The sequence below is a fragment of the Crocuta crocuta genome, unplaced genomic scaffold, assembly GCF_008692635.1.
Source record: "Crocuta crocuta isolate KB4526 unplaced genomic scaffold, BGI_CrCroc_1.0 scaffold346, whole genome shotgun sequence".
NCBI classification, from domain to species: domain Eukaryota; kingdom Metazoa; phylum Chordata; class Mammalia; order Carnivora; family Hyaenidae; genus Crocuta; species Crocuta crocuta.
The window spans coordinates 1,899,015-1,923,582 of NW_027527957.1; the positions used below are offsets into that span (position 1 = coordinate 1,899,015).

The 24,568-nt window shown below is 36.6% G+C and overlaps 1 protein-coding gene across 2 annotated transcripts in view; it reads left to right on the forward strand.

Annotated features, from left to right (window-relative positions):
• The window catches only part of MARCHF1 (membrane associated ring-CH-type finger 1), a 553,625-nt gene that overhangs the window by 34,731 nt on the left and 494,326 nt on the right, over nucleotides 1-24,568 (forward strand). The gene's annotated exons all lie outside the window — the stretch shown is intronic.

Consider the following 24,568-nt stretch of genomic DNA (forward strand, 5'->3'; position numbering starts at 1 on the left):
AAATTTCTTGTAATAATTAAATTACTCATCCTCGTATAAAATTTTTATGTAACTTATAGAATCAAGATGTGTGACAAGATTTATTTTTGTCATAATTCAATGTTTACCTGGCTTCCGTTGTATCCTATTTTATCTCCTATCAAGAAGAGTGGTGAGGAATACAGAATCATAAGTATGTTTTCATAACTTTGAATTTGCACTACAGAATTGCTGCGAGTATATTGAAAAACAAAACAAAAACAAAACTCAGTTGGCATTTGCCTTTGAGAAACCTGTAATAACTATACTTCTATTTAGGTGCCGAAGAGTTTATTCTTGATAACTTTGTATGATTTTTAACGCACAAAAGCTCTTAAATTACAATATCCTTTCTTCAGTCTGTGCCTTGATGTTAATGAGAATTTGGCAAATAAAATGACAAAAGGTGTGCTTGAAGGGAAAGTCCTTTTGTTGAGGGCATACAATGACTTGTGATTACAATGCTGTGTTAATGGGTTGGAGAATATAAGGCTCTTGTATCTGAGTATGCAGAATTTTATTTTTTTATCTTTAGTTCAATCATCACACTGTACACAGTGAGGTAAATAAGAGATTCTTCTAAAAGTACATGGTTGAAGGGCTGAAAATCTTTTATGTAAGAGCAAATTTAACTTGTACTAAATCTTTGCCAGTTATTGCCTGTAAAAATCTCCTAGAGCTAATAGTTTTTATTTATCTAGGAATTTCAAACAAGTTAGAAATCAAAGCATATCTTGGATTAATATAAAGACCTATATAAATAGAATCTTGAAATATGAATTTTGTCATGACTCAAATAATAGATCCGCTCCCTGAATCGTGTTTCAGTGGCTGGAAGTGGGTACAGCGCAGAGTTGGGGCAGTGCTGTGAAATAGACCATTGGCTTCAACGAAACAAAACAGTGTATTCTCTTTGGAGTAATCTTCTTGGTGATTGCATCTGTCTGTTTTCTTCATAATGAAAGCAACGCCTTTCTTTGGTCTGGCTGTTGTCCCTTCCTTGTGTCCTTGTTGCTCCTTCCCTTCCTGATGCTGCGGTCCCTTTATGAGCCAGGAGTACAACCACTGCATCAGGACTTCCCGTCCAAAATGCCCCTTTAGAAAGCATATGACAAGATGGATCACCCGTATATCAATTTAATTTTGTATGCCACTTGATCTAAGAGAAAGCCGGCTATTATTTAAATACAACTTTAAATTTTTACTCTACCTCCAACCTCATCTGACTTTATTGTCCCACCCCACAGACACCAGCCAAGACTTTCTCATCCCTTACCCACCTGAGCTCCTACTTGCGGTTTCTGAGAAGAGGGAGTAGAAGTATCACATTGGTGACTTCTTTTGTCCCATTATAATAATCACTATAAAAATGTCACGTGTTCCAAGTGAGGGAAAGGAAGGAAGTCTAGTAAATAGGGAGAACTTCTCAGTCAAAACCACCATTTCCATATCTTTTCTGGTGAAATATGGGAGGAAGTGTCTCAATATGTGAGAAGAGCTTTGAGATTCAGGGCAGAATAATGGCAACATGAGTTTTTAATGTCGATTCTAATTTAAGTATTCCGCATGGCTGGTGCAGATTTGTAGCAGTGATTTCTGAGGATGTGCTTCATTACAATCCTGTTCTCCTCGGCTTAAAATGGATTGCAAGTCAGGATAAGGCACCAAATTTGGCTAATTTCAGGAATGATCACATTGCTTGCTTCGTGGGCTTGAAAATGAGACACAATTTATGAATTAGTCTATTTTTAACACATGCATTTTTTCTTGCCATTACTCTGAACAAATGAAAGCAGTAATACAGTGCCCAGTAACTCGATGTCTTTGGTGAAGTGGCCTCATAATAATGTGCCAGGTTAAAGCACAGAAAATGTTAGTATGTGTGCTTTCTAGGAAATGTGTGCATCTTTTTAATGAGGTGAAAATTTTACACTCCTTTTCTGCTTTTTCTTTTTTAATCTCATAAAATTGATATCCTTTGGATTATAAACTAAATGAAAACCATGTGGAAGACCAAAGGCAGGGATATGGTGGCAGATAGCAATTCTTGTAAAGGCCTTTCATATGTTACTTCATTCATTATAATGCATTTTTGGGGCAAATGATATAACGGGGTTTTTGAAAGGATGTATTTAAGCTGATGGCAATAAGAAATAGAGCGTCTGTTGCTAATATTCTGGAGGATAATTTACTTCACTAATACATAATTTCATGCCTTGTGAAAACGGGAGAAACTCTTGACTGCTGAAGGTGAAATGAAAACACAAGCTTCACTGGAGAAAAACAAACTTCTGTGGTCTTCAGAGAATTTGACGTTTCCAGGGAATATGCATATGCATGTGTGGGGAGGACAAGACTTTGGGGACAGTAGTCTCCTGGGGCTGTTTTTATAACTTGGAAAACACTAATACGTGAATAACTTGCCTTACTGTGTTGGTAAGGTAGACAAGATGACGTGCACAGAGCATAGTGAACAGGCCCGTGTACATTTGCCAGCCAGATGGTACAAAACCGTGTATCAGCAGTGTGCTTAGATGATGTCTTCATTAGTCTTCTTAGTCAAGATGACTGTTAGTCTAGCGTGGCTCTCATGGAACCATGGATAGAATTTACATAGTAGGAAAAACCAAAGTCTAAACAGGTACAGAGAGAAAGGTCTACTGACCAAATTTCCTAATACCTCACAAGGATAGAGGAAGACCCATGATCTGGTATCTGGATTATTTTGTATGTGTATGTGGGTGCGCACGCATGCGTGCTTTTGTGACTCATAAACCGAGTTAGGATACCTGGATTGTATGAAAGGCATTTTTGTTGTTGTTGTTGTAGTTGCCACAAAACTAAGAAGAGACCTGATGCTATAATCTTAAGTGATGATTAAAGGAACATTCATAAAAATATGTTTAGCTTCCTGTATTCCCCCTGGAGATCTCAGGATTCTGAGAAGGTTTTCTTCTTTGGAGGGCTTAGGTTATATCTTTGAAAAAGGAAAAACAGTATTATTTTTTATTTAGGGACTTGTCAGAAAAGTTCTTATTTCACAGAAATCTTGCTTTGCTAAGTTATTTCAAAAAGTACTTATGTGATATGAAACAGTATTATTTCTCATAAATTTATATAAAGTCAGTGAACAAAATCGCTAACATAATTATGTGCTATTTTGAAGCAGAAATATTACTGATTTTGATAGTTTAATCTATAAATAATATCTCTCGGCTTCCAGATATTTATCTAATTTGGCATTCTTAAATTATGATGATGTGAAAAATTTACCAGTGATAACTGCCTTGACCTTCACCCAACATTTTTTAGAAGTTTTTTTTCTGTGACTTGAGAATTTCATATATAATTCTCTGAGCATTTAGGGACTTCTATACTATTCCTGCTTTTAAAATATGTATATCTTTTTTCTTTTGAATCTTAAGCCAATGTGTTGCGAAAATATGTATTTTACTTTTATCAAAATAAAATAGGATGTATATGTAATAAAATAATATTGACATGATACTTTGAAATCTATAGAAGATATCGAGGAACAAATCTCAGTAGAATCTTCTGGTTCACTACAGGAAAATGAAAGAAGAGATTCTTTGAAAATGTTTATCTCATCTATAACTCAAACGTTTCTTCTAGTGAAAATCTGTGTTTCATTTTCTCCTTCAACCCTGCCCACTCTCATCTTTGCGAAAATGGGAATGTGATAAATTCTGATGTTGGAAAGGCTAGGAATCTGTCTTATCCTGTATAGTCTCAGGACTTCTTCTTCCTGTAACATATCCAGATATCCTTTTCAGCCACATAGCCAGCGTACTTACTTGGTCTCACCGGGCACAAGTTTCCAAGCCTTCTTAAGGCTTAGGTTGAAAAGTAGCACAGTGTCAATTTAACCAAATTTTATTAATCTGAGTGTGCCACAGGGACAGGCCCAAATCAAGAGAATTAGTTTATATTAGAGCATGAATACTACACTGTGGATTATTATGAAGTATGTAATAGACATTGATCCACATTGATATCAATAGATTATGTCTATAATACCATTCATTCTTTCCATAATAAATTTGTATTATTACTGTTAACAGAAAGATACGGCACTTTAAGTGCAAGTGAACCCTTCATTTCAAATATGTGTGTTGTGAAATTCTATTTTATTTTGATGATAGTCAAATCATTACTACTGAAAAGCAGATAAAAATAAATAGAAAGGAAGATGAAATTCACCAAAAGGAAAAGACACAAATCCTTTTACAAGTGAATGTGAATACTTAGGAAAGTTTCTAGATGAGAAGGTTCATTGAATTGCCATGTTGGAAACTCTTACTATTTATTAAATTAGCAGTTATATTAAGCCTTCAGTTTATTCTCTGTTCTGCTAGTATTTTCGTATGTATCTCTTTCTTAGTGAATTCTATTAAAAATGAGAAGACATTGTCTAGACAATATGTTACAATAAGAAACTTGTATGTATTTACTAACATTATAAGGAATAGAGTTTCTGTAATAGTTCTGACTTTGGCAGTGACTATAATTGTTGATTGCTTTGTGGTAAATAAGTATAATCATTGTGAACATCTGATTTCCATTTTCTGATTTCAGTTTGGCTGCAAATACAAACTTCTCTTTTGTTCAGAGGCTTTCCTCCTGTTTTTTTTTTTTCAAATAGTGGTTTTCCAGGAAGAGTGAAACCATAATTTTTTGACAAAGAAAATATTTACCATTGTAACATATAGAATAGTGTTAATATCATAATATAAAATATATTCTTCAGTAAAATAAACAAATACAGAGACAGAGCATGAGCAGGGGAGGGGCAGAGAGAGAGGGAGACACAGAATCTGAAACAGGCTCCAGGCTCTAAGCTGTCAGCACAGAGTCCAACGCGGGGCTTGAACTCACAAACCGCAAGATCATGACCTGAACTGAAGTTGGACGTTTAACCAACTGAGCCACCCAGGTGCCCCCAGAAACACCTTTTAATAAAGAAGGTAAACTAGTCACATCTAATCTCTTAACCCAGGCCTTGAATTTTTAACTTCAGCATTAATATTCATTTTTTAAAGTTCCATGTAGTTCCTTTGAAAAAATGCTAAGTTATTACTCATAGTTTCCTGTTACCTGATACTATGGTAAATTTTGTCTTTTTTTCTTTAAACATGGTGATGATAGTTTTTAAATCCATTTCTTTGAATTCTCATATCTAATATATTTCTAAGTCTTTTTCTGCTCTTTGTTCTAATTTTTATTCATAGTTCCTTATTTCCTAATGTTCTGGATTCTGGTTACTTTTTTCCCGATGAGCTGCTTATTATTATTTTTTATTTTTGAGAAAATGAATTGTTGGAATTCTTTGAGTTCTAAAAAGAAAGCTGTCGTTCTTCAAAGAGATACTTGCTTTTCCTCTGTCACGCGCCTGGGTCGCTACTTTGGAGACCTCTTAGAACTCACCCCCACCTTGAGTTCGCACCCTGGCATTCAACACTCTTTCCTACTCCCTGTAAATATCAAAATGAAAGCATATATACCATGGGGACTGTAGTTACTGATACTGTTCTGTATGTTTGAACATTGCTAAGAGAGTAGATTTAAAAATTTTCAACACACACACACAAATCATAATTATGTGAGGTGATGATGTGTTAACAAACCTTTTTGTGGTAATGATTTTATGTCATATACATATTTTAAAAGCGTAAGTCATTCAAGTTGACAAACACCCTCAGGACAAAACAGAGTTCTAGCTTCCAGTTAATCATCTACATTCCAACTATCACTCAGACTTTGGCTTAGATATCAGCTATCTATTACTGCAGTAATGCTATGCAGCAAATATACACAGTACTTTAGTGATATATGGACATAAGGATATATTGCTTATGTATCTGAGGGAGTCACAGAGGCAGCTCTGAGAATCTTCAAGGGGCTTGTTTAGCTGTGTGTGGGTCAGCTGGCTGTCAGCAGAAGATGGTCTCAGTTGACATGATGGTGAATTGACACGATTTCTGATGGTTGTTCTCGTCTTCTCCCGGGGACTCCACAGGGCTAGCCGAGGCATATCCCTCTCATGGTCATCTCGGAGGATATGAATGAAAAAATCCAAACTCTTAAGCACCTTTCAAGCTTTTGCTTTTGCAGCATGTTGACCAATTTCCCATTGGTTCAAATCAAGCCATATAGTAAAATCCATGGCAGAGTGCAAAGTCACTACATAACAAGGGGTATGGATACACTTTGGATTGAAAATTGGGGGCATTTTTTCCATTTGACAGGATTCAGTAACTTATTATTTTGTCAGCTCTGTGATGTTATTAAATTTATTGTTTTAATATTTATGTTTTATAATATAAATAATATAATATTTATTATATAATATATAATATAATATTTATTATAATAAAATAAATAATATAACATTTAGTATAAATGTTTGAAATAGAATACCCTAAGAGAAGAGGTTTCTGTTCTCATCATTTGCATTATCTATAATTACTGATCTCCTTTAACATTTTGAGGCAGATGTCATGAAATACAAAGCATATATGAGGTCACCTTTACGTATGGGTAATTGAATTGGTGGGACCAAACATTAATTTAGGGTGATATTTGTTTTGTTTGGAATTAGATAAAAGATTAAGTTTTTCTTATATAACAGTTGAGCATATAGATTTATAAAATGAAGAAAATTTGAACCGTACTTACATAAGGCTTCTAGAAGAAATCACTGCAGATAGATTAAAAAAAAAAAAAAGATAGTAAGGATGCCGGAATGGCTCAGTTGGTTAAGCATCTGACTTTGACTCAGGTCACGATCTCATGGTTTGTGGTTTGAGCCCTGTGTCGGGCTCTGTGCTCACAGCTCAGAGCCTGGAGTCATCTTCAGATTCTGTCTCCCTGCCTTTCTGCCCCTCTCTGCTCATGCTCTGTCTTACTCTTTGAAAAAATAAATGAACATTAAAAAGTTTAAAAAAAATAATTAGTGTCATTTGTACTATATATAGTGTTTCAGTTTACTTGAGAACATACTGAAGAAAAATTTTCCATGTCTATAAATACTCCTTTACTATATACTTTTAATGACTACATGTTATTTTATTCTGTTGTTTACTACAATTTATTCAGCCAAACTCTTAGTTTTAGGTAGGTTGGCTGTATTTTTAAAATATTATTAATAATGCAACAAGGAATATTCATGTATATTTCTATGTACTTTGTATTTATTTTTTTAGGATAAATTACTGAAATTAGATTGAATTGATTAAAGTTTATGCCCATATTCAAGGATGTGATACCTATTTCTTTTTTTTAAGAAGAAACAAAATGTTATTTTTATTTATTTATTTTTTAGCTTTTTAAAAGAAAATTCCAGTGTAGTTAGCATACAGTGTTATATTAGTTTCAGGTGTACGATACAGTGATTCAACAATTCCATATATTACTCAGTGTTCCCATCACAATAAGTGTACTTTTAATTCCCTTTGCCCATTTCACCGATCCCCCCACCTACTTCCCCTCTGGTAACCATCAGGTCTTCCTCTACAATTAAGAGTCTGGTTTTTTTTTTCTTTTTCTTTTTTGGTTTTTTGGTTTTTCTCTCTCTTTTTTCCTTTGTTCTTTTGTTCTGTTTCTTAATTTCCACATGTAAGTGAAATCATGTGGTATTTGTCTTTCTCCAACTGACTTACTCACTTAGCATTGTATTCTCTAGACCCACCCATGTATTTGAAAATGGAAAGATTTCATTCTATTTTATGGCTGAGTAATTACTCCATGGTTTATGTATACCACCTCTTCTTTATCCACTCATCAGTGAACGGACATTTGGGCTGCTTCCATATCTTGGCTACTGTAAATAATATTGCAGTAGGTACAAGTATTCCTTTGAATTAGTGTTTTTATATTTGGTCAAATACCCAGTAGTGTGATTATTGGATCATATGGTAGTTCTTTTTTTTAACTTTCTAAGGAACCTCCATACCGTTTTGCATAGTGGCTGCACCAGTACGCATTCCCACCCACAGTGCACAAGGGCTCCTTCTTCACAGGGATGTGATATGTATTTCTATATCTGCCTCCAGAAAGGCTGTTTACCTGTTGCATGCTCTAGAAATGAATGAAGACCACTCCAAGGAGATCAGACAGAGGATTTTATTCCGAGCTTGCTATAGCAAGGGTGTCAGTCACCATCACTTGCATTTCACAAGTGGGAAACTTTATAGTGACCGAAAGGGGTTTCAGGTATTCTCTGAGTGGAATTTATTAGCATGGTAAGTTGGAGGCAGGCTAACTATAAGCAGTGCTTCTTATGTGATTGGCTTAGGGAGCAATATTTAGTTCTCTCTCTCGTTGGTCCTGAGTTGGAGGCAGGAACAAAATAAAACAAAACAAAGTAAGAACTCCTGACAGCTTACAAGTTGTTGATCAAATCCTGACTGTTTGGGGCTAGTTGATGCAAAGGTTTGTTTGTTTGGGCTGGTTTTTTACAGAAGTTCTAGTGTGGTTTTCTGAACTGATTATATAGATCAGAGTTCTTTTGCCATATATGGTCTGGCTAGTGCTCATTTGTATATTCAATCTTTTAATACCGAAAAAACCATCTAGGAACTAATTGCTTAATTTGCATTGTGCTTTTATTTATTTCAAAAAATCACTTTAAAAAATATTTTATTTATTTTTGAGAGAGAGAGAGAAAGAGACAGAGTGAGCAGAGGAGGGTCAGAGAGAGAGGGAGATACAGAATCTGAAACAGGCTCCAGGCTCTGAGCCAGCTGTCAGCACAGAGCCCGACATGGGGCTCGAACCCACGGACCGTGAGATCATGACCTAAGCCAAAGTTGGATGCTTAACCAACTGAGCCACCCAGGCGCCCCTCAAAAAATCACTTTTAAATTAACTGTATTCATGGAAAAGTTTTGGCACAATAATTGATCCATAGCAAGGTCTCAGCAAATACCAGCTATTATCATTTACTTATTTTAAGTTTAACTTTCTAAAATAGTGTACTCAGGATATTACCCTTCATTAAAGTTCAATGGCATTTAATTTCCTATGTGCTTATCTTAGTTCAGGCCACTAGAACAGAATACCATTGACGAAGTTACATATAAACAACAGAAATTTGTGTCTCAGAGTTCTGCAGACTGGGAAGTCCATGATCAAGATGTCGCAGATTGATTGTCTTGTAAGACAATCCTGATTCATAGATAGCCATTTTCTTGCTATGACAGAAAGGGTAAGGGATACTTCAGGGGTGTCTTATATAAGGACACTAATCCCAATCATGGGGGATCCAGCCTCGTGACCTAATCACTTCCCAAAGGCCCCTTCTCTCAATACCATCACAATGGGGATTAGGCTTCAACATAAGAATTTTGGGAGAAGACAACATTCAGTATAGCGGTGATGATATGAAAGTCTGTACCTAATGCTCAAGACTTTCATATTATTTCCCTAATGTGTACATCCAAAGCTCATGTGCCTACTCATAAGCTCAAATCATGAATCGTAACTTACTTATGTCTACACAAACCACTATTTCAGAGAAACTTTGTTTCTGTTACATTATTTTTTTCCTTTTCTAAAATACCTTCTCTTTTTAAGTCTACTTACATTTTATTATTCTTCAAAATTCATTCATTTTCCACCTGCTATATTAAAATTAGTTACCATCAGACTCTCTCCTTTTTGTATCGTACTGGATATCACTACTACTAATTTGATATCACACGGTAATGTATATTCCTATCTTATTTGGCCATTTCAGTTATATATAGAGGCAAACATTCTCATACGTTTTTATATCTTCTTTATTGCTGAATGAAATCATTTCTATAAATAGGTACTCAACACATTTTTTTTTTACATTTATTTATTTCTTTGAGAGACAGAGTACGAGTGGGGAAAGGGCATTGAAACGTAGACATAGAATCCCAAGCAGGCTCCAGGCTCTGAGCTGTCAGCACAGAGCCTGACACGGGGCTCGAACCCACAACCGTGAGATTATGACCTTAGCCGAAGTTGGATGCTCAACTGACTGAGCCACCCAGGTGCCCCTCAACACATTTTTGTTGATCAATTAATATTTTCATATGAAACCAAGATCTAGAATGCTAATAAAGTTCTTTACTAGAGAAAATTACTTAACTTCAGGGTGTTAGTGCTCCCATTTTTGGAAGGGAGATAATGCTTAAAGTTTCCTTTCAGAGAAATGAGAATAATGATAACACTTAAAGTTTATCTGCTTCTAGAAAAGGCATTATGTAATGAATAATCATGTTGGCAGGAATGCATGAATAAACTTTGGGAAGTAGTAAAGCATTTATATTTGTTGTAGGAAAAATATTATGACCTAATATCATCAGTTTCCATGCTTCTCACTGCTTATCTCCTACAATGTATCAAATAGGGAAGAAGTCATGCCTTTTGTCTGTCAGAAATGACTCCCCCCACCGCCCGCTGCCCCCCGGATTTTGACTAGCTCAAACTGCAGAGCAAAAATGCTTTTATTGTTCCTCTTTATGGCTTCAGTATTTTTTGAAGAAAATCTACAGATGATGGTCCATATTGCTGGCATTGGAGTTATCTATTTGATATGAATTCCACTTTTTTGCAGCACTAAAAATTCATAAAAGACACAAAGAAACCCTTCTCTTTCAGATCAGAGAAGGGTAGTTGGGAAGAAGAAGTATAAAGTTTTATTTCATGTAGTGTATACTTACAGTAGGAGCCAGAAACACACAGCAGGGTGAGAAATTTTAAAAGGAAAACGTATCACTGGGAAGCTCTGGGTTGTCAGTAACAACCTGAGGAGATTTCATATAGAAAGATAGAAGAACAACAAAGTGTCTCAAATAAAGGAACAAAACAAAGCTTTAAATATTCATTATAGTGAGTTGGATTAATTTGGGAGGAATGTCATTGTCTGTAGGTGCTTTATTACCATTAATTTTTAAAACTTATTAACTAAAACAACAACCTTCCATTAAATGTGAGTGGGATGAGAAAATATAGTTTTATTCCTTGATGGAAAAGGATACTTTGTATTTTTTTGATATTTAATATTAATATTTAAAACTTATTTTTGATCACTATTAATTTTTGTTTTGAAATGAATCATAGAGAAAATATAAATTTTTGACTCACAGCATTTATTTATGGAGACTCGATAGCCTATACCAAAAAAATTCAACTGCTAGAGAAGAATTATGCCTTCTTTTTCTTTTTTCTGTTTCTTTTAAATTTGAAAAACACTGGTAAATACTTACAAGGAAACTTATTGATATTATTACCTTTATAAACTATTATTATCACATACAAAAGACCTGAGATGTTTTACTCTGAAGGGGAGATAAAATGCTGCTTATCAATGCTTACTTTTTAAGTTCTAAGACTAATTAATTTATAGCTCAAAAATCAGGGTCAAAATAGATCTTTTGATTGCATTATTGAATACTTTAACAATGGATTGGGGTGTTTGGCCCCGCATAAATAGGGTGTTGTGACCGACTGCATTATAGGTATTTAATTACTTACTAATATCCAGGAATAGAATTCACTTTGAACTTCTTAAAAACCTTTCCAAATGAAGAATTCCATGATAAAAAAAATTCGGATAAATATGTCAGTTTTCATTTAAACCATGCTCTTTTGGAGAGAAAGAAAAGCACTGACTCAGGTGATAATGCCCTTGGGGCCCTGGGGACCATCATTCTAGGCTACTCAGAATATTTTATCCTCCTACAGAGAATGCATACTGAACCCTTCCCCCATCACCAAATAACCAGGTTTTTAAATAAACCCCCTTTTGGCTTTATACACATACATACATTCTAGTAAGTCTAGGTAAAGACTTTTTAAAATTTATGGATGCCATCTCAAATTTCTGAGGGGAAAATGCCCTGCGCACTTTTTTTCCTGCACACTTTTCATGGAGTACATTAGCTTTAGATGTTATTGAAGGCCTCTATATATCACTTATGTATCTTATTTAATGTTGTCATGACACAATTTAAAAAAACAGCCATTTTACATGTTTTGAAGCAATGTTTGCAACAACTCACTTTCTCTGCCTGTAATGCATATAGAAATGCAAAAGTGCAGTTTGAAATGTTAAGAATAATATCTATATTATAAGAGTTCATGGTAACATCTAGAAAACTTTGAGCACACTGGAAAAGACTCTAACTTTTGTTGAAATTATGAGAAATAAAAAGAAGTTAGGCTCCTTGCATAGGGTTAGATGATGTAATCCTCACAGATGACACAATTGAGCTACTTGAGTGCAAGTTTACTTTCTTTTTTTCCCATTGAGCATACATCAGTATCCTCTATTCCAGAAATTCCAGAAATACATTCCACATTCCAGAAATACATAGTTCTGTCCTAAAGCGCTGAAAGAAATTTCATAAATGAATCAGTTATTCATATTTGAGGAAACATGATGAACTGAAGGAAGAATTGATGAAAGACTAAGATGGTTAAAATGGGGAAAACTGGAGTTCAGAAACAAGGTACCCAAATAACATGATAATTTTTAAAAAAAATTATTTTATTTATTTTATTAAAATGTTATTTATTGTGTGTGTGTGTGTGTGTGAGAGAGAGAGAGAGAGAGAGAAAGCATGAGTGGGGGATTGGCAGAGAGAGAATTCCAAGCAGGCTCTGTGTTGTTAGCATAGAGCCTGTCGTGGGGCTCAATCCTACAAAACTGCAAGTTCATGACCTGAGCCGAAACCAGGAGTCAGGCACTCAGCTAACTGAGCCACCCACGCACCCCAGAAGTTATTTTAAAATGTAGCTTATGAGGGGCGCCTGGGTGGCTTAGTCGGTTAAGCGTCCGACTTTCGCTTAGGTCGTGATCTCGCGGTTCGTGGGTTCGAGCCCCGCGTCGGGCTCTGTGCTGACAGCTCAGAGCCTGGAGCCTGTTTCAGTCTGTGACTCCCTCTCTCTCTGACCCTCCTCTGCTCAGGCTGTCTCTCTCTCTCTCTCCAAAAAAAAAAAAAAAAAAAAAAACAACCCAAAAAAAACACATTATAATGTAGCTTATGAGCAAGTAGAAATAATGGCAGCATTAAATGGAAACGAACAAAATACTAATGTGAATGTCTTATGATTAATCAGTCCCTTTCTTTTATTGTTATTATTAAACTCATAATTTATTGGACTACTGTAAACATAGAAAGACCACAGTAGTCTCTTATGGTGACTTTACAGACCAAATTGAAGAACAAGAGCACAGTGACAAGTTAGTTGTTTGAATTTATAAGTGATTGAACAACTATGGTCAAAGAGTATTGATTAATAAATTGATGTAAGTTTTAGGACCATCCTTCAGGAGCATGTAACTGGTCTCTTCAAAACTTTTTTGTTAGTGGTAGGATGCGGAGATTACTAAAACATATTAATGAAATTAGAATGTGATGAATAAAAGAAATGGTAAAATACATAGTTTAGGAGAAATGTAGGAAAGAGTATCTCCAGTGGTGCTTAATAAATTCATCTTTAGACAATGTCAATTATTAGAAAGTTATTATGTATATTGAAAGGAAATTTTATCTTCTTGTAAGTTTTTTGTTTTAATTCTTAGAGATTATAAAGAATGTTGAACCTCTTTTTTTTTTCCTACATGAAAACCATTCAGTTATTTGAAAGCTCTCATGATTATCTTAGTAAATCTTCAGTTTTTTGAATTATTTGTGAAATGAGATGGTTCTGCATTTTTATGCAATATTTGTTATTCCATTGGTCACAGAATATTTTTATACAATACTAGGCTTATATTTTATACACTTTATCACATCTCATCCCAGGATTGTAAGTAAAATGAGAAATACTTGTGAAAATTAGAATAGCATGTAATTGTCACCTTCCTAATTTGAGGTTCTGTTCCCTGGTAATATTGCTGGAAAGCATACCAGAAAGTGAGTGATCACTATTAAATTCTCAAGTGTATTTTTTAGTATATGCTTATTCTAAACCAATGTTTATCTAACTTGTAGCAAGATAAATGTGCAAGTCCTTAACTAAATTTTTATACATTATACTAGCTAATCTAGTATCAAAATATGGATATTTGGGGGAAAAAGAGACCATACTTCATTTAAAAATCCCTCATTTTGTTTGCACAAAAAACTGTAATGTAGCCAGAACATGACCCAGAAACAAAGGTAAGAGAATTTGATTTTGCAGATTGACTTATATACTAAGTTATTTGATTTAATGTAGACTAAATTTTCATTCTACACATGAGAATACAGAGACAGAACGAAGATAAGCAGCTTGACAATGTTTATGTCAGTGCTAAGTGGCAGGCCTGAGAATCAATTAAAAGGTTTATTTACATACCAACAGTCTGTGAACTTGCTGCAAAAATGTTTTGTTTATTCAGTTTTGTCCATCTTTATGATAAATATTAAAGTCACATTTTATTGTACACTTGCTTTGAAGTAATAAAAATTTTGTAATTGAAAATCATCAGGTAACACAAGTTTCTCACAGCATGATACGATAGATTTCATTGATAGGAATTAACAGAAATGTAACAACCATCATGAATATGAGCATCTGTTTTTATTTACGTCAGGCCAATGTTGATTGAAAAACATAAAAACGTATAACAAAGCATACATGTTGTTTAATTTTATTTTTATTGCAAAGCTTGAGGCATGCCTCTTACGTGGCCAGGATTTTTTTTTTTCCCCAATAAACTTCTATAATGCCGAGAAAGTTGAAGAAGCATGCTTTATTTATCCATCCTAAAAAATGTACTGATCATGTAGAATTTTATTGTGAGTTTGAAAAGGCTAAAATGTTATCAAAACTTGAATTTGCCTCATCACAAAAGCCTGGGCTGGAAGCCTCCAGAATGGCTTATCACATGGCTGAGAGGAAGAATCCATACGCATGGGAAACCTCTTGGTGAAGCCATATGTTCTGGAAACATCAGGTTGGTTTATGAGGAAGCACTGAATCAATGCCTCTATTAAGGGCATCATTTATGTCAAATTCAGTGATACTCTTAATATTTTGAAGCAAATCATGGAGGAATTGGCAGCTCTAATTTCCCTTCAACATACAACTAGATGAGACTACTACTGTTCTTTCAGTGCAGCCAGCTCTTAATGTTCAAACGTCAAATATCCGTGAGGACAGTGCCTGGGTGGCTCAGTCAGTTAAGCACCAAACTTCAGCTCAGGTCATGATCTCACAGTTGTGGATTTGAGCCCCATGTCAAGGTCTGTGCTGATAGCTCAGAGCCTGGAGCCTACTTCGGATTCTGTGTCTCCCTATCTCTCTGCCCCTCCCCTGCTTATGCTCTCTCTCTCTCTCAAAGATAAATAAACATTAAAAAGTTTTTAAAAAACATGTCAGTGAGGAATTCCTGTGCTCTGAGCCCCCTTTGCAAACTGTTAAGGCCATTATCATCTTCAGATGGTAAAATATCTATTCCAAGCCAAATTATACAGGAAAAAAATTCTTGTTACCCTGCATAGAGCACCTGCACCTTCTGGCAACACATCTGAATTTGCAAACTTTAAGAAACCAAGCAGTTCAGGGGTGCATGAGTGGCTAAGTCGGTTGAGCATCTGACTCTTGATTTGGGCTGATTGTGCCCCATGTTGGGCTGTTTGCTGACAGTGAGGAGCCTGCTTGTGATTCTGTCCTCCCTCCCTCCCTCTCTCTCTCTCTCTCTCTCTCACCGTCCCCTGCTCATGCACACACACATGCATACTCCCTCTCTTTTTCGCTTTCTCTGTCTCTCAAAATGAAAAAAAAAAAAACATTAAAAAAAAAGTTCAACAGGCATCATTGGGACTCATTGGTTTATATATTGTGAATGTTTGCATCAAAGAGTTTAACAACCATCCCAAATAGATGTTTTCCTTTGCTCTGTTGTCTGTTTCATCAGCTGTAGGGGTTTGAACATCCAGCTTTTCAAGATGTGTATTTTAAGTTTTTTAATTTTTTTATTTTTATTTTTTAATGTTTTATTTATTTCTAGGAGAGAGAAAGACAGCATGAGCAGGGGAGGGTCAGAGAGAGGGGGAGATACAGACTCTGAAACAGGCTCCAGGCTCTGAGCTGGCAGTCAGCACAGAGCCCGACGCGGGGCCTGAACCCACAAACCGCGAGATCATGACCTGAGCGAAAGTCGGACGCTTAACCGACTAAGCCACCCGGGCGCCCCTTACGTTTTTTTTAAAATATTTATTTGTGTTTTAGAGAGAAAGAGATTGAGAGAGAGAGCACAAGCGCGGGAGGGGTAGAGAGAGAGGGAGATATAGAATCCCAAGCAGGCTCCAGGCTCTGAGCTGTCAGCATCCAGTCCCACATGGGTCTCGAACTATTGAGCTGCAAGATCATCACCTGAGCCGAAGCCTGCCGTTTAACCGAGTGAGCCACAGGCACACCTCCAGAAGTGTATTTTAAAATCAAGAAATGGAATAAAATGTGCAGTTCCTTTTAACTACTTTGATGAACATTGGCTTTCAGTGGATTTGTTGCAAAAAGATTGATTAGATTTGTGGTGAGCAGAGCATAAAGTATGGAGATGTTGAAACATACATTATACAGTTGAAATGAATGTGGCACTGTGTGTCAACTATAGTAATTTTTTTAATTGGTCATATGTTAGACATTTCTTAGCAGGAAAATAATTGCCTTTTTTTTTTGTCAGCTAAGGTCAAGTTTGTCTACACACAGCGGGAGGAAAAACACTGTTACCTAAAGAGAGGTGTTTCTCCTTCCCTCTTATATAAAAGGAGCCCAGATATAGACAGTCCAGAGACGCATGGCATTTCCATTAAAGATCTAGGACTTTGTCTTTCTGTTTCACTACCGTAGCCCATTGTTTCTATCCTTACAGCTACCTCATTAGCGGGATGGTTGCTTCATGACTGAGTCTCTAAGAGACTCAGTCTCTAAGAAGGATGTAAGACAAATTGGCAAAAAACATTTTTCTTCAGCTACTTTTAGGCAACTTTCATGGGAGTCCTGTACAGCATATATGTTTATATGTCTGTGGCCAGAACTTATTTAAGTGACCATATCCAGATATAAGGGAGATTAGAAAACCTAATCTGAATCCTATGAAGTAATGTAGCTGTTCTCTATTCCTGAAGGTGAGAGGAGGCAGTGGATGTTGGGTTAAGCAACTACAGTTTCTACCACATTGACTTAGAATAATTTAGTTGACTGTGTTTCTCTTTAGCTTGACTTAATTGGTGGATATTCTTGTAGTATGAATAAGTTAATACTTTTTCAATCAAGGCACTCCAGTCATCATTATAATTATTGCAAAGATGTGCAGGGCTAGTTACATAATTCAGGGGGCCCATGAATTGGTCAAAAGCAGGAAAAAAGCTTTTTGTTTTCTTTTACAGTCTCTCTCTTGAAATGTCATGGGGCACCTGGGTGGCTTAGTCGGTTAAGTGTCTGACTTTCGCTTGGGTCATGATCTCACGGTTTGTGGGTTCAAGCCCCACATCGGGCTCTGTGCTGACTGCCAGCTCAGAGCCTGGAGCCTATTTCAGAGTCTGTGTCTTCCTCTCTCTCTGACCCTCCCCTGCTCATGCTGTCTCTCTCTCTCCTAGAAATAAATAAAAATATTAAAAAAAAATGAAATGTCATGGTGTTATTTGCTATTTAATGTCATATTCCCTCAGGCAGAAAGATGCTCCTGGGGTGAGTACCAAATTCAGAGTGCCTGGGTCACTCAACACGCTGCAGTTCCATGAAACCCTCCCTGCGCTCACACCTAGGTCCCTTCTGGGGACAGAGTGGCTGCAGATGCTGGCTCCGTATGGGGGAGAGAGGCTGAGAACCTGTCTGCCCTGGGGAGATGGGGGGGGGTGGCACAATGCAGGACCATGTGTAATCTGAGGCCCCAAGTCCTCTGCCACTTGCCCCACTGTCCCATCAGACTTCACTAGCAAAAGACAAATTCCAAGATAATATTATGAAGAATTTTAAGATGGCAATCACAAACTTTTAACCCCTTGTTCCCATGGGGTGACGTTCCCTTCTGAGCACGAAGCCCCATGTGATTGTACAGGTAACAGTCGCATAAAGCCAGCCCTGGTTGTGAGTCTTGCCCAATCTGTTATTCTAAGTGAATGGATTGGAAACAGATAACACTCCCAACACTTTTAGTTTGGATTTCCCAGAGATAAACCAGGACCAGGATATTCCCGTGAAAGCAATTCATTAGGAAGTCTTTCCAGAAAAGCACGGTAGGAGAACGGAAGGCGGGATGTGGTAGGAAGTGAAGGAACCCAAGTGGGATTCTGAAAGCTCTCATGGGAACTTTGTCTCACATGCTCTGGAGAGCTCTTCAGCCAGTGGGGGTCACACCTCTGGGTTATCCTTCAACAGCAGGAGAGCTGGATTATTTATAGCTCCACGCTTCCCAGTCTTTCGTTAAGGGATACCCCAGGAAGTTCCCAGTTGCTAGTCTTCCAGCAGCGTGCAGCCCAAGTTCACATGGACAGTCTGATGGAAGCCTTTCAAAAAAGAAATGGAGGTACAGTTTGTAGGAGAGAAAGCACACAGGTCAGAGCCCTGTTGTACTGAAGAGGGTGTAAGGGGCAGGAGGATATGGCCCAACCACCAAGGACAAGTACTGCAGTACTTGTCTAAACCTCAGGGAGGGCTTCTTCAGGCTACCGTAGGACTTGTTTGTTTTTTCTGTTGCTGGTATTTATAGGCAGTTGGAAACATTGTGAAGACGGAGAGTGTTGCATGCATATGTATGTGTGCATTTTTCTATAGCGTTAACTATAAATCTAATCAAGTTTCAAAGCAGTGGTCCCCACGGAATCATTACTCTGGGACTGTATTCTTTTCCCTAATCCATGCTACTTAGTTAGCATGCATTAAACCCGAAAGAAGAATGTTTACATTGATTAAAAGTTCAATTTTAATTTACATGTATCTATTACTACCAACCTTTTTACTTATTTATCCATTTAATAAATATTTATTTAGGGGCTCCTGGGTGGCTCAGTCAGTTGAGCGTCTGATTTCAGCACAGGTCATGATCTCACAGTTCATGAGTTTAAGCCCCACATCGGGCACACACTGCTGTAAGCATGGAGCCTGCTTTAGATTCTCTACTGCCCTCTCTCCCTGTTCCTTCCTCTCTCTCTCTCTCTCAAAAGCAAATAAAACATTAAAAAAATTATTTATTTAGCACTTAATGCCTGTGTTCTGGGAGAGAAGGGCTCAGTGTAGATATTTTTTTTATTTTATTTTTTTTTAAATGTTTTATTTATTGCTAGGAGAGAGAGAGAGACAGCGTGAGCAGGGGAGGGTCAGAGAGAGAGGGAGTCACAGACTGAAACAGGCTCCAGGCTCTGAGCTGGCAGTCAGTACAGAGCCCGACATGGGGCTCGAACCCACGAACCGCGAGATCATGACCTAAGCGAAAGTCGGAAAGTCGGACGCTTAACTGACTAAGCCACCCAGGCGCCCCTCAGTGTAGATATTTTTGATCACCCAATCCAAGGGGCTTTCCCATCCCTAATATCTTATCACAATGTCCGGGGTTATTACCTTAACTGTGGTTTGCACAAGCTTACTGTGCCATTTCATTTGCTCACTTATTTATTCCTTTATATTCTTCCCATTTGCATAACCCCCAACAGATTGAATAGAGGATTGAATTAGAATACCCAAAGTAAGTTGCAACATTCATATTACATGATGCTATAAAGAATAATTTTTTAACAATTAGAGACTTTTCAAATCAAGATAGCCTTCTTCATAACATAGTGAGTTGTTTATTGCTGCACTTTTTACAACAGAGCCTGAATGTTGGTGTGTTTAAGATGTTGAAGAGATGATTCCTGTATTAGTAAAGGAGATTGAATGGGATATCATTAAAGATAATTTTGGATTCTTTCAAATGTTTGTTTATTTTTGAGAGAGATAGAGCGTCAGCAAGGGAGGGACAGAGAGATAAGGGGACAGAATCTGAAGCAGGCTCTGTGCTGTAAGCACAAAGCCTGATGTGAGGATCAAACCCACGAACTGTGAGATCGTGACTTGAGCCAAAGTCAAACACGTAACCAACTGAGCAACCCACGTGCCCCTAAACATCATTTTAATCCTTGAGAGTGAAGCCAAAAAGGAAAAATAATAAAAGGAGAAATATGAAAAGAAAGACTAATGGGCAGATAATTGACTTGTTTCTTTGTGGGCTGAAAACGGGCTGTTTCAGGAGGTTAGTGGAAGAAACAGGTGGAAAACACAGTGAAATACTACTTTAAATGCCTCCTGATAAATAGGCCCAGTTAGGAAAACTATCACTTTTCTATATTTTTTAAATTATTTCAAGTCTATTTGTTGAGGGGGAGAGGAGGGGGAGAGGGAATGAGCATGAGTGTGGGAAGCAGCAGAGGCAGAGGGAGAGAGAAAGAATCCCAAGCAAGCTCTGCACTGTCCGCATGGAGCATGATGCAGAGCTTAAATCCCATGAACTATGAGACCATGATTTGGGCCAAAGTCAAGAATCAGATGCTTAGCCGATTGTGCCACCCAGGTGCCCTGTAAACCATCTCTTTTAGAGGAAAAGGGACCTGGATCTAAAAAGCTACGATCCAAGTATTGATGATCCAAAAAAAAAAAAAAAAAAATTGGAAACACCAGAAAACCAGGAGATAGATTATGCTTGAATCTTTTCTATATCACATCAAATGTTGCCCTGCCAAGCATCATTGTTACCATCATGTGTGCCAATGTCATTAACTGTGCAAGGGCTTTTACTGTATTCAGACAATGGCATCATGAAATGAGAAATATCATTAGGCTTTCACTTCCGTTTCTCAAATCACATGTATGGGAGTGACGTTACATAAGAAGTAATATTACAGGCAAAAAAATGTTGAGATGTCAACAATTTCATATAGTCAAATCTAAAACCATGAGACGTCATCATTGATAACTCTGAAAGAAACCTCAAAGACCTCTTGTTTTTCTTATGTATTAAAGTATACTTCCTTGAGACAGAATTTAAAAAGATTCTTTTACTATACCCTGTGTATTATAGATCACAGAATTTTCTTTAAATCAATATACTTTTTCCATCAATGATTTAGTAAATATTTTAAAGAATTTAATAATCTTCATCCAGTCAAATCAGATTTAATTATGTTCTCTTTTTGAAGAATTCTAAAAGTAGAAAAGATGAAAAGGCTGCGTGAGGCAGTCGCTGGAAGAAAAGAGGCCATCCAGATGTAAAAAACATGCTTCGGAAGGAAATTTCTACAGTGAGTGGAGCCCTTCCATGTTTCTACTCTGGGACAATTTTAAATACCTCTATTCTGATTCTCCTAGTTAGTTTTTAACCCCTCTCATGGAGTAATCTTATGATTTCCCTTTCTGGTGTCAGGAGCTGGCATGGATCTGAGATTTTACCTTGCTTGAAAGATAACAAGTTAGTCTGCCAGTTTCACAGATGCTGACAGAAGCCACAGCCTTTTGGGTCAGAGACAAAATCTCATGCCCAGCGCAACAGGCAGAAAGAGCTTCAGTTGTATCAATTTCCCTTCTCTATAAGTGTCATGGAGTGATGAGGAACCACTCGGTTGAGTGCTGTGCACGTAGTAGGCGTGTGTCACAATCAAGGAACCCCAAGCTTGAGAAACTTTTCCTCATACAAGGGACTACTGCCAGACCTATCCAATATTTGCCTAGGAGGAAGGCATTATCTTTAGTATCCTGATTTGAAAGAGATACAGTCTCTAACTTCTAAGGCTCTCTGCTGTGTAAACATCCTTGAAGAGAACATACAAAATAAAAAAAACTGTCACGAGATGTATAGAAACATACTTTAGAGGAATTGTCTTATTATAAGATTAGCATGAGTAGTTTTTTTGTTTTTGTTTTGTTTTGTTTAGTAAAATAGATCAAGCATTATCATTTGACTTCTGTTATTTATTGTCTGGAGGTCAGAGTCTGTGTGTGTGTGTGTGTGTGTGTGTAGACTACACCTTGATGTTGTTAATATCTGCAATACCATTGTTGCAGTATTTACTTGGATGCAAATAAAAATTCTTTTGCATTTTGAGAGGGCTATGTGGGTAAAAGCAGAAGTGCCCTAGAAAATAAAGTATTAAAAATTATTCCTTGTTTTCAAGGAAGCAGGCTCATTCTCCATAAATTATGTATTATTTCTAGACTTTTGTGGTCCTAATACAATGTCTTTTAATGTTTTCCCCTGAACACTAGGAATAAAGTGGTGATTAAGTGTCTGGACTATGGAATCAGATCTAAGACAAATGGTGACTGCTACTTATGAGCTACATGTTCTAGGGAAAGTTACCTACCCTTCATCAGTCATAGGTACCTTTTCTAGTAAGGGAGGAAATAGTAATACGTGCCTTATAAAATTTAGTAAAACATCTGGCATATTGTTAACATGCAAAATGCTACCTCTTAGGAAATATAGAAAAGTGTGAATAAGAACGTAATTTTTTCTCTACTGGGAAAAACACCATTAGCGTTCTGGTTTATTTGTTATAGGAACATGTAAACACACATACCACATATAGAGAATATCGTATATTTATTTGTATATTTGTGTTCTATGCTACTTTTCCTTCTTAAAAGTATGTCAGGTACATTTCTTAAGTTGGCTAAATGTTCTGTAAAAGACATGGTTATCTGTGGCTATACATTATTATGTCATGTAGCTGTATTATAACTTAACCAACAGACATTTAATTTTGTACACATTTTTATATATACCTCTGGGATGAACATCACTATGTGTAAGATAAAATCTGAGGAGTAGAATTAGAAGGCTAAAGGGAGTGAGCATATTAAAACTTTTTGAGACCTGGTACCAAATTGGTCTCCAGTATTCAACAATCCAGTGATAGAATCTCTCATTTTAGAAGAATTACTCTGGTTGCTATGTGGAACTAGAAGACGAGGAAGTAGTGGTGTAAGTTAGAATGAGACGTATAAACGTTTACTGTGACTATGATCACATGGGATACCATTAAAATGCAGACTCTAATTCAGTAGTTTGTAGTGGGCCTGTGACCCTCCATGTCCAGCAGTGTCCCAGGTGATGTGTGTTGCCTGCTGGTCTGTGGACCATTTTTTGAATAGCAGGAAGTAAGAGGCCAATTTCAGTAATTGAGTTGAGAGCTCATGGTGGCTTACATGAGAGCATAGCAGTGTGGAAATGTGGATGTTTGATGTATTTTAAAGGTAAAACAGATACAATCTTTAAGAGCTGAGTAAATCTAATCCAGTTAATTAACCTCTCTGATCCCCAGTATCATAATTTGTGAAAAATGAGCTATAGCACATATTCCCCAAGATTGCTGGAATAAACCCAAAAGTGTTTTATGAACTAGTAACTACTATTTAATATATTAGGTTTTTGCCATCTGTTAATTTTCAATAAATATTGGTTTTTAATAGCATATTTATTCTGTAGATTAGAAACTTCTAAGAGAATTTCATAGAATTGATTTTTTGATGTTTTTTCTCCATAGGTAGGGGTAGATTACATAAGTAAAGGTATATAAAATCTTTTATACAAGCAGCTAAGAGATAAGATTTAACCTATTTAAGGAAGTGAAGATGAAAATTTTACCTTGGCAGTAAATTTTAGATAGGAATTTTCAGTAGCTCATTTGTATTGATTGGAACATTCTAGTGGGAAAAGTAACTGAGACAAAATTCCAGAGAATTGAAAGTTTTTAAAAGGATTTTCCAGCATAATAAGGCCAAGATGCTAAGCTAGGTAAAGCGAGATATGCAAATTTTAAAAGGCAAAGGCAAAACCTACAAGGAAAATAATTGTAATGTTAAGAATGGGTAGGAATGAAATGAGCAAAATTGAAATAAAAAAGGAAATGAAATTTCGATGGACCATAGAGCAATGCTAATACATATACAAGAGAGAACTAGAGTCATAGAGAATTTTTTGAAGTGCAAGTTAGTTGTAAACTGTATTGTTTTCTGAAAGAACATTAAAAAATGAACACATGTGGGGCGCCTGGATGGCTCAGTCAGTTAAGCATCCCACTCTTGATTTTGGCTCAGATCATGATCTCGCAGTTTGTGGGATCCAGCCCAGAGTTGGGCTCTGTGGCCACAGTGCAGAGACTGCTTGAGATTCTTTCTCTTCTCTCTCTGCCCTTTCTCTGCCTGAATGCACGCACACACACATACACACACTCACACTTTCTCTCTCAAACAACAACAACAACAACAGAACATTTAGGTGCCATGGCTTAGTCAATTAAGTGTCTTACTCTTGATTTCCACTGAGGTCATGATATCACAGTCCTGAGAGAGATAGAGCCCTGAGTTTGGCTTCACGATGGGCATGGAGTCTACATAAGATTTTCTCCCTCTGCCCCTCCCTTGCTTGTATGCTCACATGCTCTCATTCTTTCTGTCTCTCTCTCAAAAAAAATATATATATATACATATATATACACATATATATATACATATATATACATATATATATACACATATATATATACATATATATACACACACATATATATACATATATATACACACACATATA